This window comes from Pteropus medius, unplaced genomic scaffold (assembly GCF_902729225.1).
Source record: "Pteropus medius unplaced genomic scaffold, Ma_sr-lr_union100, whole genome shotgun sequence".
Taxonomy (NCBI): domain Eukaryota; kingdom Metazoa; phylum Chordata; class Mammalia; order Chiroptera; family Pteropodidae; genus Pteropus; species Pteropus medius.
The window spans coordinates 11,804,931-11,820,308 of NW_024349801.1; positions in this window are offsets into that span (position 1 = coordinate 11,804,931).

The window sequence follows — 15,378 nt, forward strand, 5'->3', positions numbered from 1 at the left end:
TATGGGGCCAAATACTGGAGACACGAACACAAGTCAGAGCTAGGAGATTGAAGTCCTGCGTCTGAGTCAGGCAATCCCATGTCAGTGCAGAAGGTGTACTTCCAATAAGAAACGGGGGAAGGCGCGGCAAAACTCCCAAAGAAATGAGTTGAACTAAAATGCATACAGGTAAAAACTGAATTGCCCGTTTTCTCTCCCTTACAAACAGAAACTTCAATGAAAGCCTCACAAAATGGGCCTATTTTAATTTACTCTAGTGGACAATGAATTAGTTTATTTGCTTTTCTCTGGGATGTCACTGCTTCCTTTGTTGCAAAGTAGGGCTATAAGTGTGGCAGAACGTTTTTGGCAAGAGGAAGAAGTTTTAAAGGAAAAGGAAAGGCCAGAGACATCAGATTTGTTTTATTATCTCAGAAGAACAGCTTTCCAAATGTCCCTCAAGCATAATTATTTCAGCTGAAAACTTGGAGAATCTCTGGATTTAGGTTAATGACTTTGAAGAAATATATGAAAGGAGGCAGCTCATCTATTAGACATTGAGGGTTGTCAGAAATTGTCATGGCCACTGTGGAGTCAAACTGGCTTGTGGGCTGGGTGCTGCATACAACAAAGCCAATGTTGTCAGTCCTGTCATCCAAGGGCTTCCACAGAGGACAGTAAACATGGCTAACAGTGATGCCATGTGAGTGTATGCAAGTATGAGAGTTCTTTAGAATAAGGGTACCAATCCGTGGCCTATTAGGAACCGGGCCACACAGCAGGAGGTGAGCCACGTGCAGGCTAGTGAAGCTTCATCTGTATTTGTAGCCGCTCCCCAGCGCTAGCATCACCGCCTCAGCTCCACCTCAGATCATCAGGCATTAGATTCTCATAGGAGCACTGGTCCCCGGTGCCAAAAAAGGGTGAGGACTGCTGTCTTAGATCATGGGCTCTCATAGTTGGCTGCATGTTGGAATATTTTGGGGAGTTTAAAAAAATATATCAATGAATGAATCTACCCCAGGGATTCTAATTTGATTGGTCTAGAGTACAGCCTAAGCTTTGGGACTTTGAAAAGATCCCCAAAAGTTTGAAAACCAGCATGATAGAAGAGTATGGAAATTATTGCATTGGGGCAGTTGGCCAAAAAGATCCTGAAAACAGATAGAGGATACAGCACAAATCAGGAACCCCAGGATATCAAATTTGTATGAAAAATTGAAGTACAAGAATATACAATTGGCAAATAAGTTTTGCTATGGAAGTCATAGGGGACTTTTAGAAGAGGGGGATGAAATACCATACAGAGTGATAGTCAAACATGGAGAAAATACAAAAAGCATCCAACACCTGTAGCCTGGAGTTAAGGACCAGAATGAGATTCACACAGGAATGTACAAAGATATGAGAAGGACGATTGCGAAGGGCTCTGGCAGAAAAGCAGTGCTCCGTGGGTAGTAACGAAGGGTCACTACTTTATCAGACTGAGTATAAATGTATTGCATAGTTTCATCAGCAAATATGAGCATGTATCACCTATCACTAATGTCAATGAGTACTCCCTACGTAATTACCTATGAGCTTGTAAAGTCCTAAGTTAAATAATTCTTTTAGATACATTAAGCCAAATATACCTGAATCTTATATATGGACAACACTTGGAAGGTCCCAGAAAAAAAATATATCGACTTAAAGATATTTTACAAACAGCAGGAAATTTTGCCAGTTTTAAACCACAGGGACAAAAGTCACTTCGCGTTAAGGCGCTGCTTAATCTGTTTCACGCTAGGGCATTTTTTTTTAATCTGCATTTTTACCTATGAATTTTTCAGGTTTCATATTTTTCACAAAAGAGGATGAACATTTGTAAAAATGTCCAGTAACACTCAACATGAACTTATAACTACAACTGAGGGAGGCTGGAGCTCTATAATTGAGACTAAAGTTTAGTTCTGGCAGAAAAAAATTTAAACATAGTTTTCCAAAAAAAAAAAAGAAGTGGTTAAATGTCATCAACTATCGAAACTTTTCTACCATTTAACCATAACATTCAGTTCACCGAGGAAACTCACTGAGTTGTCTGCAAAGCAAAGAGAATGTATGTGGCAAGAGCCAACAAACAAGGATACGGAAGAGAGTTCCCATTATGTGAAATGGAACGTGCCCACTCACAGATTCATCCCAGCCGAGAATTTCCAAGGTCTTAAAATTCCAAGGGTTTTTAGTTCTTCAAATATTTTGACACATTTAGTTTGAATCATCTTTTTCCCCGAGACTGTTTGGTATCAACTCTACTTCCACCCACCTGCTTCTCTGCTGAGCATCATCAGCTAAATTTCAGGACCTGGATACTAACCCCACTACCCTCTCTCTCACGCGAGAAAGCATGAGTCTCACAAAAGACTTATTCCAAAAAACTCTCTATATCAGTGTAGTGTTGACATAATTCTGATATTTCTTTGTGTTTCCTCCCCACTAGTTGTTCAAAATATAGCCACTCATGGGAGCGTACACACTCGGTTGAAAACCTCACAATTCAAACTGTGGTCCATGGGCCAGCAACATTGTCATCCCTGGGAGCTTGTTAGAAATGCAGACACTCAGGGCAAACCCCAGACCATCTGAGTCAGAAACAGCTTTAACAAGATCCCTGGTGATTTGTATGTAGGTTAAAATTGACAGTCACGCTTCTAAATAACTTGCCCTTCAGATGTCTCTGGATACTTAGCATTTGCATTTCATATATTTAAAGTTTTGTTTTCTTTCTTCAGTGATTTTTTGGGGAAAAATCACTATAGGCCAAGCCAACAAACAAACAAATGATTTACAGCTGTTCTATTTCGCTTAATCTGCTGGTTATCTCATACTCCCCTACAGCTTTAACTATAATTCTTATGCAAATTATCTCCCTTCTTACATCCCCACTTTTACCTTTCTCAATATGCAGTTTTAAAACAGGCTTACTAGAAACACCCATCACGATAGACCTATAGCAATTAAAAACCAATTTATCTAAAATCTAATTATTTTCTGCCTTCAAGATGCTTTGGTTTTAGTATTACAAGTGATAGAAATAATTACAACAAAAGAGATTCCCATGTAATTCTAATGATCTATTTCGATACATTCTAAGAGTATTTAATATTGCTCCCCTCCTTCTGACATAAGCATCCAACTTTTTGAAATAGGTTATCATTAGCCTCCATGTGTATTTATCTTACATCTCAACATATGTTTGCAACGGCAATTAAATTCTAAATTTGATGGAGTTGTTTTTTGGGAAGTGTACCTTATAGTGACAGATGAACAAGTATATATATTTACCACTGATTTAAAAGTTAGAAACCCTGTAAATTCTAATTTATATTACTGAGAATTTCAATTTCCTAAAAAACTCTGGAAAATATAATTGGAAATCAGACTAACAATTACAACAAAATATTTTGCTATTACATCACTTGAGAGCAAAAATCTGTCTTTACATTCACGTTATTACAACTTGTATTTAATTCCCAGATACTAGGGAATCCTGATACATTTATAGCTCAGAAGATGCTCAACTGAATTGAACATTAGACTACTCAGCACACTGGGCATTGGCTCATAAACTTCAAAGGAGTTACATTATACTGGAAGTGAAAGCTAAATGCTACATTATCTCTTTTATTCCAGTTTGAAAATAAATAGGAACAAAGGAATAAAAATTCTGCACCAAAATATCATTTAAATCATATGAACCATTGGTTTCTGTCTATATCACAAGCCAGGAAGGAATATATCCAGTCAGTTATTTTTTAGAAAAATTAAGTTGGAAATTGCCATTGATTTCACAAAAAAAATCAGACATTCATGTTTTAGCTTTTTCTTGGGTGATATGTTACTGTTGCAAGGTGGTTATTCATTTTGAAAACACACATTTAAAGTTTATTCCTCTTACTAAAATCAATACCGAGATGACTCACTTGTCAATAAATGTAACACCGAACCAGATGAGGTCGAATGCAAAGGTTGGGTAGTTTCTGGCTTACTGAAAAAGAACTTACCAAGCTGCCCCAGAGTGATTCTGCTTCACTACCTCCTGGAAGTCACCTGCTCACCTAGGTCGGCTCCTTTCACAGGCTGCTGCTGCTGCTGCTGCTGCTTATAAACATGCCCAGTTCCACCTCCCACAGCCCCACCTACTCGCCTTCTCTAGACAAGCAAATCCTGAGAAGAGGTCTTAAGTCGCCAATTCTAGCTCAGCCTTCTACCAGCATGGACATGTTGATTAAAAATGGAAGCTCCTGTTGCTCACACTTAATGAGAACCACTTGACTTGGGGATCCAGGAATACACAGCTGAGATGACTTATTTCGCTAAATTTTGAAAAGCTGTGCATTTTAATCCATGGAGAATGTTGATCAACGTCGTAGAAACCTCTAGCATTAGCCCGTGTTGCTATCCTGTCCTGGAGAGCAATTTGGAGATGCTTCAAATTTATACTTTAATTGTAGTAAAATAACACATGTTCCCCTATTTACGTTAAATGTCCCATGGGAATTATTATTGCTGATGATTCAGTTGTTTGGATCGAAGTGAAATGCATAATAATAGACCGTAACACTTATCCAGCCCTTCGAATATGCCAAGCTTACATATCTTGAGTGCATTTATACAGGTAACATAGAACGTTACTTGTTAGAATTTATAAAATGTATCTTCCAGGAGGCCGTTATAAGAAGGCTTGGAGTTTGTGCTGTTAAATAGATAAAGTTAATTTGGAGGAAAGAGGCACTTTGAAAACTTAGCAAACCAAATGAGTCTGCAAAGCTATTTACCATGTTCCCTTTAACCATCTCAAATGGAAAATCATCTCACTGCCTTTATGAATTTCTAGCAAAGCAGATTTCAAAAATGTCTTTTATAATTCAGACAAGTTACTGTAAAAGAAAATATATACACACAGAATACCTAAAGCAGACATAAGCACACACGCGTACAATACATAAAATACACAGGCGCATATAAATATTTATATACGTATATGCTTATATACACATATTCCGTGTTTCACATTGATGAAAACTCTGGAGGAAAACTTTTGGTCCCTTAAAACTTGGGGTTCACAAAAAACATTGTACCCACTGAAACACTCTGGAAACAAAAGTCATCTGTGGGTAACTGTCACAGCCACGGAAGCAGGCAGGGTGACTGGAGAACTCTCTGTATCAGACAAATGCTCACAGGTCACAGCCAGACTGCATGAAGATGTGATAGAAACCTCTGCGTCAAAGAAAGATGTTCTTAAAAAGAGATTCAGAAACTTCAGAGCTCTAGTGTCTGCAGAATAAAACAATAATTATATTTTCGTGTCAATCAGAGCAAAACAATTAGCCTGACGAAAAGATGAAGAGTCAGAGGATATAGTGACAGATTCTCTCCTTAACCAAACTCTAGCCAGGCTCCTCTGAGCCCTCTTGTCCACCGGGACTCAATCTTGTCCTGTAAACAGCTAAACTAACCCTTAACATCATTTCTAACTTCCCTAAAATGACCCTAGCCCCCTTAATGTGGCTTCCTGAAAAAAAGAAGGAAAAAAAACTGGCTGCCAAAACAGTTTGTTGTTTGTTCCAGCCAACACCTGAGGACAGGAGAGAAGCCTAACTTCCATAATTGCCAACAAACAAACACAGCTGGACTAATGGCATTTACACTGACCATCTGTAATTTTTCACCTCCCTGACTCTGAGCCCTTGTTCACCTCCCTCCCTGCTCACTCATTCTCCTCTTAAAATTCTCAGTCACTTCTGCACGAATCTGAGTGGAGTTCAGTTCATTCTAGACTTTTGTCCCTACTGTAATAATTATTACTGATTAAAATCTATCCTTCCCATTTTAACTAGTGGCTGGCTTTGTTTATCTTTGACAATAACAATATGGGCTATTTGAAACAGCCAGGTCAGAGGAGAAGTCACAGGTTTCCTCTTAAAGTAGAGAAGAGAAAGGAGAATCAGACTTAAATTGAACTGAACTGAGCTTAAATTATTGAAGTCTAGAAAGATGTTTTGCATGGAAAAATATATGGTTATTCTTGCTTCATTAGGTATTTTTCTCCTAGAAATATACAGAAGTATTTGTGATTAGTTAAATATCAATGTCAATACTTTAATTTCTTTAACAAAAACCCAGCAGACTTGATCATACACTCTGCACCCACACATTAACCTCACCTGAGGACCATCCCCATCGAAGTCAAATATGGAATAATCTTAACAACAAAGCAAATAATAATAGCATTTCATAGATTATGAAATAAAATAAATATGCCTGTGTTCATATGTACATAACTAAGTAATTTAATAAATAATTTAAATGGTGGAGCAGGGCAGCTCTTCATTATAGAAAAATTCAAGTCAATAAATGTGGAAGAAATGAGGGAAATACAAAAGCACCTTTTGGCATACACCACAGTAATAACTGTAGGAGACAAGATCCTCTAATGAATGCTGAAGTCAGTGGGTGAAAATTTGAGGAGAAACAGGATATCAGCCTGGGCTACAAGTAATTTTGCAAAGGAGAAACCCAGTGGTGACAGACATCACATTAACCAAAAATTCAAGGTCCATATCACAAGTAATAGGACATGCTGACATCGTGTACCCCATGATATTATGAACTGAGAAGGACACAACATGACTTCTGTGATATTCTTGCTAAAAAAATTGCATAAACCTAATTTAAGTGTGAGAAAACATCAGGCAAACCAAAATTCCTACAAAATATTTTTTAAAAAGCTGAAGTGTCAAGGTCATGAAAAACAAGGAAAGACTAAGAAATTGTCACAGATAGAAGGACACTAAAGAGACATAGCAACTAAGAACAATCAGGGATCCTGGGCTGGATCCTGCAATGACCAGAAATTTGCATAAGGTCTGTAGGTCAGTATCAAACATTAATTTTCTGGTTTTCATAATTGGAATATGATTATATAAGTTAACATGAGGAAAGCCAAGTGAAGGTTGTACCAGTTTTACAACTTTCCTGTAAATTATTTCAAATAAAAAAGTTTTTAAAAAGACACACAGCATTTTCACATGGCTCTCTCCTTTCTTGTGCAAATTAAACCTAAAACGCTAGTGAGACATTTCATTTCTTTTCTGGAACACATCCTCCCATGTAAACTAGTGTACGAGTGGACACACTCTCCCATGTAAACTGCCAGGCCTGCAGATCAGTGAAAGTCCAGCTTGATTTCTAATAAAATGCATTTACTATAAATGTACTTATAGTCTTTACAACAAGTAACAGAAAATTACTGATGTATGTAGCATGCAAAATGAAATGTTAATTACTCATAAGTTATTGTGGGTAAACTGGTATTGAACAAGGGTGACGGTTTTAGCACTAATGTACATAATATGACTCATTTAAAACACATTTCAGTATCTCAAAAATAAAATTTAGCAAATTTAAGGCATTGAGTAATTGGCTTTCATTAAGGTTTTCTTAATTGAATAGTTTCTAAATAGGTTTATTAGCGATCACAAAGTGGATCTATAAAACAACTTATACAAATGTAGTATTTAGGATGTAATGGACACTGTATTCATGGTTATTACTAACAGGAGAAGTTGGGCATGTGATAGATAAGCTACATTTTGCTTAATGTTTGCTCTGAGGTATTTTATTGTTCTAAATAGGTAGTAAACGTCCATTTAAAAAGAAAAACAATAGTCAGCAAGCTGCATAAAAAATAACTGGAGGATGGTCTATGTTTCTACAAGTTTTAATAGAGTAAGTGAAAGCAATCACCCTCAATCATCCTACATGCCAAAGTCACTTTCAAGTGGAGTCATGCCGACTCCTGTGTAAACCACAGCAGGGCTGCTTCATTCCAGCTCCTCAGAGCCCAGGCAAGGAAGCAACTGAAGCGTCCAGTCCAATTAGAGTGTCTCTCTCCCCGTCTCCCCACCTCCTTCTCTCCCTCCCTCTCTCCCTCCCTCCCTCTCCCTCTCTCTCCCTCTTCTCCTGGCTCTTTCCCTCCCTCTCTCTCTCCACTCCACATGGCTTTTAAGTGAAACAATTTTCAAACCCAACAGGGCTACATCCGAAAATATATTCACCCAACAAATTAAGTAAAATCATTGCCATATTGAAAATCCCCGTTTTTCCCAATTCAAACACACGACCTAATCTATTATGCTCAAATGGTACCCTTTTTCTGTGGAACTAATCCAAATGCTCATTACAGTGAGTACATATATAATCGTGAGTACATATCATATACATCTTACATAAACTCAACAAAATAGTTTTACCTCAGATAACTTGAGAAACTAGCTTTCAATTCTATATAATGGCCTGAATAATACTGAACAGACAGAAGAAAATGATTGATTATGGCAGCACTTTGTTTATAAAATATTAAAAAATAGGGTGGAAGCTAATGTGTCTTATTAAGAGCAAATAAGAGATTCAAGGACTAGACAGTGTAAGAATTGTAACTAGAGAATAAAGTTTTCAGCACACACATTTGCTTTTTAATTTGTTTGTTTATAAGACAGTAAAAGAAGATTGATTTTACTAATGGTGTAGCATTACACAAGATGCTGATTAAAGAGGATTTATTGATAAATACAGTGGCATGGAAGGTTATTCTGTTTTGCTAATAACAGAAGCTGCATTTAGACATTACTAGTGGTATTCCATGTCTGGAGAGAGAGATAATTACTTATCTTTGCAGAAGTCTTCCTTCTTTATGGGGTGGGTCATCAGAAATTGACCCTTCACTTATACGTATACAGAAAGCAGCCAGTTATTTGTCATTGTTTATTTAATCTATTGTCATTCGATTAACTCTGTTGGGTGGCTGTTAAACACTGGGTCCTGAACTTGGTGATGGGACTGAATGTGAAACAGAGACATCTCTTGATTTGGAGAAGGCACTTAAGTGCTGAAACAGTGCTTTCAGCAGGAGAGTATGGCCTAGCAGAGACCAGGGAAAGCTTCGCTGAGAAAATACTCCTCAAAACGATGGGAGTGAGATAACTAATTAATTTAAGGAGAAAAGAATTTACTACAAAGGATTGGCAAAGTCCAAAGCTATGCAGTGGGGGCAGGGGTGAAAGGAAAACAAATGGAACTGAACTAAAAGAATATTAGTGTGGAAAAAATAGGGTTATCTGTCTGATATGAGGCTGGGGACAGATCATGATTATGTTTACGTTAACCACATACCATTTAAAATAAAATATTCTTGATAGTGAAATGATACATTTTTAATTAATCTGGTACAATAAGTATAACCTTATGGAATATATGCTCACCATGACCTTCATCCTAAGACCAAAGGGAAACTTCTAACGAGTGATAATGAGTGCAAGATGCCATATAGAGAGGTTTTCAGGGTAGAAAATGGCTAGGAGGTTGGGAGGTTGTAGTCCCGAAGTGACAGACTGATTAGGAGGCCACTTAATGGACTATCCAAGTGATGACAAAAGCTCGAACAAGGGGTTTTAGGGAAAGAGAGGAGATAGACTTATGATACATTTAAGGGATGAAGAGACATGTATTAGTGATGAATCAAATAGGGAGTGTGATGAAAGGGAATGCCTGGTATGATTTCAACTTTTGGCAACTAGGTGGATGGTGCTGCTGTTCCACAAAATAGGAAATGCTAGAAGAGGCCAGCAGCAGGGAGTCGCAGATAGGCACGCTGTTGGAATGAAGCTTAGAGCATGAAGGATGAGGTTAATCTTCATGTTAACCCAGTGCTGAGTCCATAGAATGTACCAGAGAGAATATGTCAAAATCTGCCACCCAGAACTCTGCAAATAGGGATATGCTATACTCCAGGAAATTCACTGTCAAGCCCTTAAATCGCCCTGGCAATGACTTGGGAGCTAAACCCTATCCTGTCTCTGGGCTAAAGTTTTCCACTAAATAATATAAATGCCATCCATCCTGGGGCAGAAAGAAATAAGGTGTTGGCAAGGAACTGCACTTCCTCTTTGCTGTGGGGAGGCCATCGCTGAGAGGACAGTCCAGAGGACTAAGTAGAATAACTCACCACACTGGCATGATTGGTGGACTCTAGGAACTGTAATGATTGATATCAAACTGAATTCAGGTTTTCTGCTTTGTAACCTTTTATATTATATTATATTATAATTTTTTCCCTTAAATGTTACAGTCTAGTCTTCTCTGTATTTAGTGAATTAAGAGAAAAACTTGAGCTGTAGCCAGAAGTAGCTGGCCACAGAGGTAACCTACTTAGCTTAAACTAGACTCTAGTTTGGTCACTAGAGTAGTGTTCTAATGTGGGCAGCTGGCTGAAGTAATTTATAAGGACCAAGATGGGCTTGTAGAACACGACAGCATTTTTTTCGGGACCTCCAGAAGATCCTGGGAGGAACAGGTATATACGTAAAAGATTCAACTTCCTACAACTCTGAGATAGAAGCTTAAACTATTTTTACTTGGGTATTAAAGGGAAAAATGGCATCTGAAGGCTGAAGGCACTAGGTTGAGGTCTGTGTTGGTTTCCCTGAGCTGTCTGGGAGCCAATAGGAGATTCTGGTCCTTTCCCATACCCACGCCTTCAGTGGAAAAGCACTCACATGGCAAAACAAAACAAAACAAAACAAAACAAAAAGCTGCATATGCATAACTATGATATTTTCTAGCAATTTAGCAGTGATTTTGTTTGTACGGAATTATTAATATCTCAGAAAATACTTCTCTTTGAGTTAATTATTTCAAAGATAGATTATGTTATATTATGTTTTATAGCTTAAATTCTGTAGCTAAGCTTCAATTTCATGATAGAAACCAATAGAAAAGTAGAATTTGCTCAAAGAGATTTTCAGATACATTCAGCACCGTATCAATTTCATACATCATGAAACTTTAACTATGGCAAAGCCAAAGTGTACTAAATTTCCACCAAGAAAGACATCGGGAAAGATGAGAGATTTTCATTCTCTTATACAAATTACAGATAGAAAAAGGATATGTGCACAGAAAATGTGACACCTTTCAGAAACTATCATGAGCGTTATCATCTCTGTAGTTTTTAATATAAGGATTCTGTCTAAGTTGAAATTAGTTTGGTCAGTATTTGTTTTAGTTTCTGAATATTTTTTGACATGATCAAATGTGGTGCTTTTGTTATATTTGGCTTATATCATTTCATATAATTTCATATCATTTCAATCCTAACCCTGAAGATGTCATTCTACAAAAATTTATTTGGTTTTATAGATTTCTGCTAAGAAAAGCTTGTCAAATATCTTAAGTAAATGAAAAACTTATTGCAAATAGTCTCCTAATCATCATAGTCATTTGTGACCATCTTATTTTAACATGTATTTTGGAAGAATGGGTCATTTCACCGCTCAGTTAAAAAATTATTTTGTTCCTTTTTTAATATAGGGAAACATGAATCATTATTAACAGGTTACTTTCAATGAAAACATGAATTCATTCACAGAAACAATTTACCAGAAAGTTTTTCATATGAACAGTGTGGAGACAGATACATTAGTTCAATGGGCATAAAGTCACATCCAGTATCAGCACATGGAAAAAGGAAATTATTTTAAGAACAAACACCAATTAGTCTGGTATGATGCACAGAATTATTGTAAGAACTTGTCTTGCTAGTTTGTGGCTTGAAAATATCTAAATTAGTAATTTAATGACTTTTCAAATAATAATGGTCAGAACTCCTAATTGTTAGAAAGGCAATTTGAAGCCACTGAACAAGTCAAATTATGAGAATTTCCAATTCTTTCTCAGGAGGAGGAAGGGTTAGCAGGAAGCCAGAGACATGTGAGGGGCTCAGGCTCTGTTCCAGCTAGATCCGCTATTTGCATTTCCTCCATATAAGGAAAATGAAACAAATATACGTAAAGAAATGAATCAGACATGGTATACCTAACTGAGGAAATACGGGGACAGGCAGTTACTTCACAAGCACTTCACACATAGAAGCATAAAGAGACACCTGAACATAGGTTTCTCTCTAGAACAGTTCAAACCAACAAGATCTGCAGTGAAGGATATCAAGCCATTTGGATAAAGAAAATTTCAGTAAATGGAGAATGGTAGGCACATTAGTGGGCCCCTCACAGCTGTCCACATCCTAGTTCCTAACCTGTGAATATGTCACCTTACACAGCAAAGGTGAATGAGGTAGCAGAAGCCCCAACTGCAGTTGCTGTGCCAGATGCTGATACTTTTGCTAGAGTGGAGTAACATTGTCTCGGGTATATAGTATGTGGATATTGATCTGAAAAATACGTCCTTTTCCAAACCTATTGGAGAGGAAATTTAGAAATGGTTTGTAGTTCCCTGGAATGGACAACGATCTTGCGCCACGGCTATGTTAGCACTCCTGCTCTCTGTCATGGTGTAGTCCGGAAGGGCCTGTGCCATCTGGACACCCTGCAGGACACCACATTCATCACCACTCTACTGGCTGCCCAATCCGGACAGTTATCAAGGATCTAGTGCGTTAGAGTGCAGATCAGAAAATGATGGCCTATGGACCAAATATGGCCCAGCACCTATTTTGTACATTATTTTGTTGGAACGCAGCTATATTCATTTTTTTTAATATATTGTCTATGGATACTCTCATGCAATAATGACAGATCTGAGTCATTGTAGCAGAGACTGGCCCACAAGCCTGAAATATTTACTATCTAGCATTTATGAAGAAAGTTTGCTGATCCCTCATCTGGGCATGCTGAGACATTCCACTGAAGTAAATAACAAAGTATTGTATATCTCACTTCTCACTACAAAAAAAGATAGCACAGTGCCTGGTAGGCATCCTTGGGTTTTGGAGGCAGCCTTTTCCCCACTTGGAAATGGAACCGTGACCTTATATCGTATACCATGTAAAGCTTCCACCTTTAAATGGGGCTCAGAGCAAGAAAGGGATCTACAGTGGCTCTAGACAGTAGACAAGTGGTCCTGACCCTTGGATCATACAACCCTGCAGACCCTATGCTCTTAGTGGTATCATTGGTGGAAAAAGATGCTATGTGGACTTCACCGGCTGTCATCAATGGGAACATCACATTGCAGAAATTTGAGGTCTGTGAGCAATGTCTGCAGAGCAGAAATATACAACTCTAAGAAATCTCCTCAAATGCTACCAAGCCCTGCTAGAAATGAAGAGCCTCACATTAGGAGACTCAATGTGGGCAAGATTGCCCATAATGAGCTGTGACCCACCAAGTCACAAAGTTAGTTGGGCCCAGCAGAAAACCATCATAAATTAGAAATGGTGTGTCTAGGATCAAGCATTAGCAAGAACAAACAAGATGCACAAGCCACTAACCCAGATGCCCCTGTTATCCACTACTCTTCCCCCAACACGTTTCCCTCAGCATACACTTAGGCTTGCATGAATCGTCCCTTGTTATCAACTGCCAAAGAAGGGAAAAGTATGAACTTGGTGCATGAATGGGTTAATTTAGAATGTGCGTGCAAGCTGAAAATGGAAGGCAGCACAACTATACCCATGATCAGGGTAGTATAGAAAGATAGAACGGGGGAGAAACCCTCCCAAGAGCAGAACTTTGGGATGGTGCCCCTGGTCATTCACTTTGACTGAAAGAAATTACCCAAGGTTATAATATGGATCTACAGGCAGTAATTTGCCTCATTTAACAGGACCTAGGAGGAGATTTGGAAGATTAGAGACAAGGAGGTCTAAGCTAGAAGCATGTGGATGACCTGTGGGAGTGGGCAAGAAATGTAAAGATCTTTGCCCACCAGAAAGCACATGCTACCATGGAATAATCACTGAACAACCCAGGAGACTGAAAGAGTCAGCCAGTTAGTATCAACCAACCTCAATCATTGGTCACCGAAGTGCTAATACAAAGGGTGTATCCACAGGGTAGACACAGAGGCAGGAATGGAAGTGATGCATCCTGAAGCAGCACAAGCTCCCACTCATCAGGACCAACGTAGCCATTACCTCTCCTGGATGTTCAAACGGTCAACAGCAAAGACCAGTGGCCCTTCTCCAAAATGGTTCCCCTCTATAAGGACTCCAAGTTTGTGGGAAGTTGGCTACATCAGATCTTTTCTGGAAGGGACAGAGATTACTCATGTCATCTATGGCTTGCTTTTACTGTTTGTACCTTTTGAAGACCTACTAGAATCTCTGATGGTACGGTATGAAAAGACCAGCATATCTCACAGCGTGTGCTCACTCCCACACATCCTTGGCTGTATCATGAATCATTGGCTGCTGTAACGTTATACTGGAGACTATGTCAGAGTTAGTAGTCTCTGACCGGCAATAATAGATAGAACTGTGGTTACACTATGGGGACAGGAAGAATGTTTGGCATGCGGATACTCTTTTGACCAGTTTTAATGGTAAATGCAAACTGCAGCAGCTACAGCCTGAGAAGGTCATAATAGACAAGGGTTAAAATGCTTTGCAGAGCTCTCAGCTGGAGATACAGGAGTCTGGTATGGGTAGGAGAGGAAGGAAAGGATGAGTACTAGCTGCAGCCAAGAGACCACCTGCCTAAGCAGGGTCTGTGGTTTGTTCCATCCTCTTTCTTGGTATAAGATTCCCCTGGGAAAGGAGGCCTACCAAATTCCTAAAGGAGCTTCTACCAGAACTTACATGAAGCAGGTAGGACCTGAGCAGCACAGAGCTGGACCCTCAGGGATGCTGTACTGGGCCACCAAAGCCCTATTTCAGGACTAAATGACTTATTTCCTCCAGACGCTGAGGAGGTTTGTCCTCCTTCTTCAGGAACTGCCTAAGTAGAAGAGAGCTGTCTGCCCAAGTTCATGCCCACTTCACCAGGCAGTCAGCATCCAATGTCTGGGTGATACAGAGTATAAGTGCCCAATCCCCTCATGTCAACTCAGGGCATCTTTAAAAGGAGTCATAACAACAGAGTTCGTTGAACATTTGCGGCGATGGCTCCACAGCCCAACTTCTCCATCTGTCCCGTCCTGCATCATCCTTTCTCCCACAGATGTTAATCTCTATAGTACTCCATAATAAATTTCCTTCATGATAATCTCTGTCTCAGAGTTTGCTTCCCAGGGAACCCAGCCTGTTACAACATGTAGTTAAGAAATGTGGACAGAGCTAAAAAGACACAGCTAAATGAGTTGAAAGTGATGGGGAGGGTATATGATAATGGAGAGCTATTTTTCCTTGTAAGATTTCTTGTGCTATTTGAAATTTAAAATATATGCATGTATTTCGAATACAAATTTAAATGTTATAAATAAGGGAAATGATTAAAAAAATGAATGCACTGGTATAACTGTGGGTCAGATTGTTTTCCATCCCATTTTATTTTCATTTGTAAGTCTTCAAAGCCAGGGAACCTATCGATACACCAAAAGTCAAACTTTCTTACCACGTTA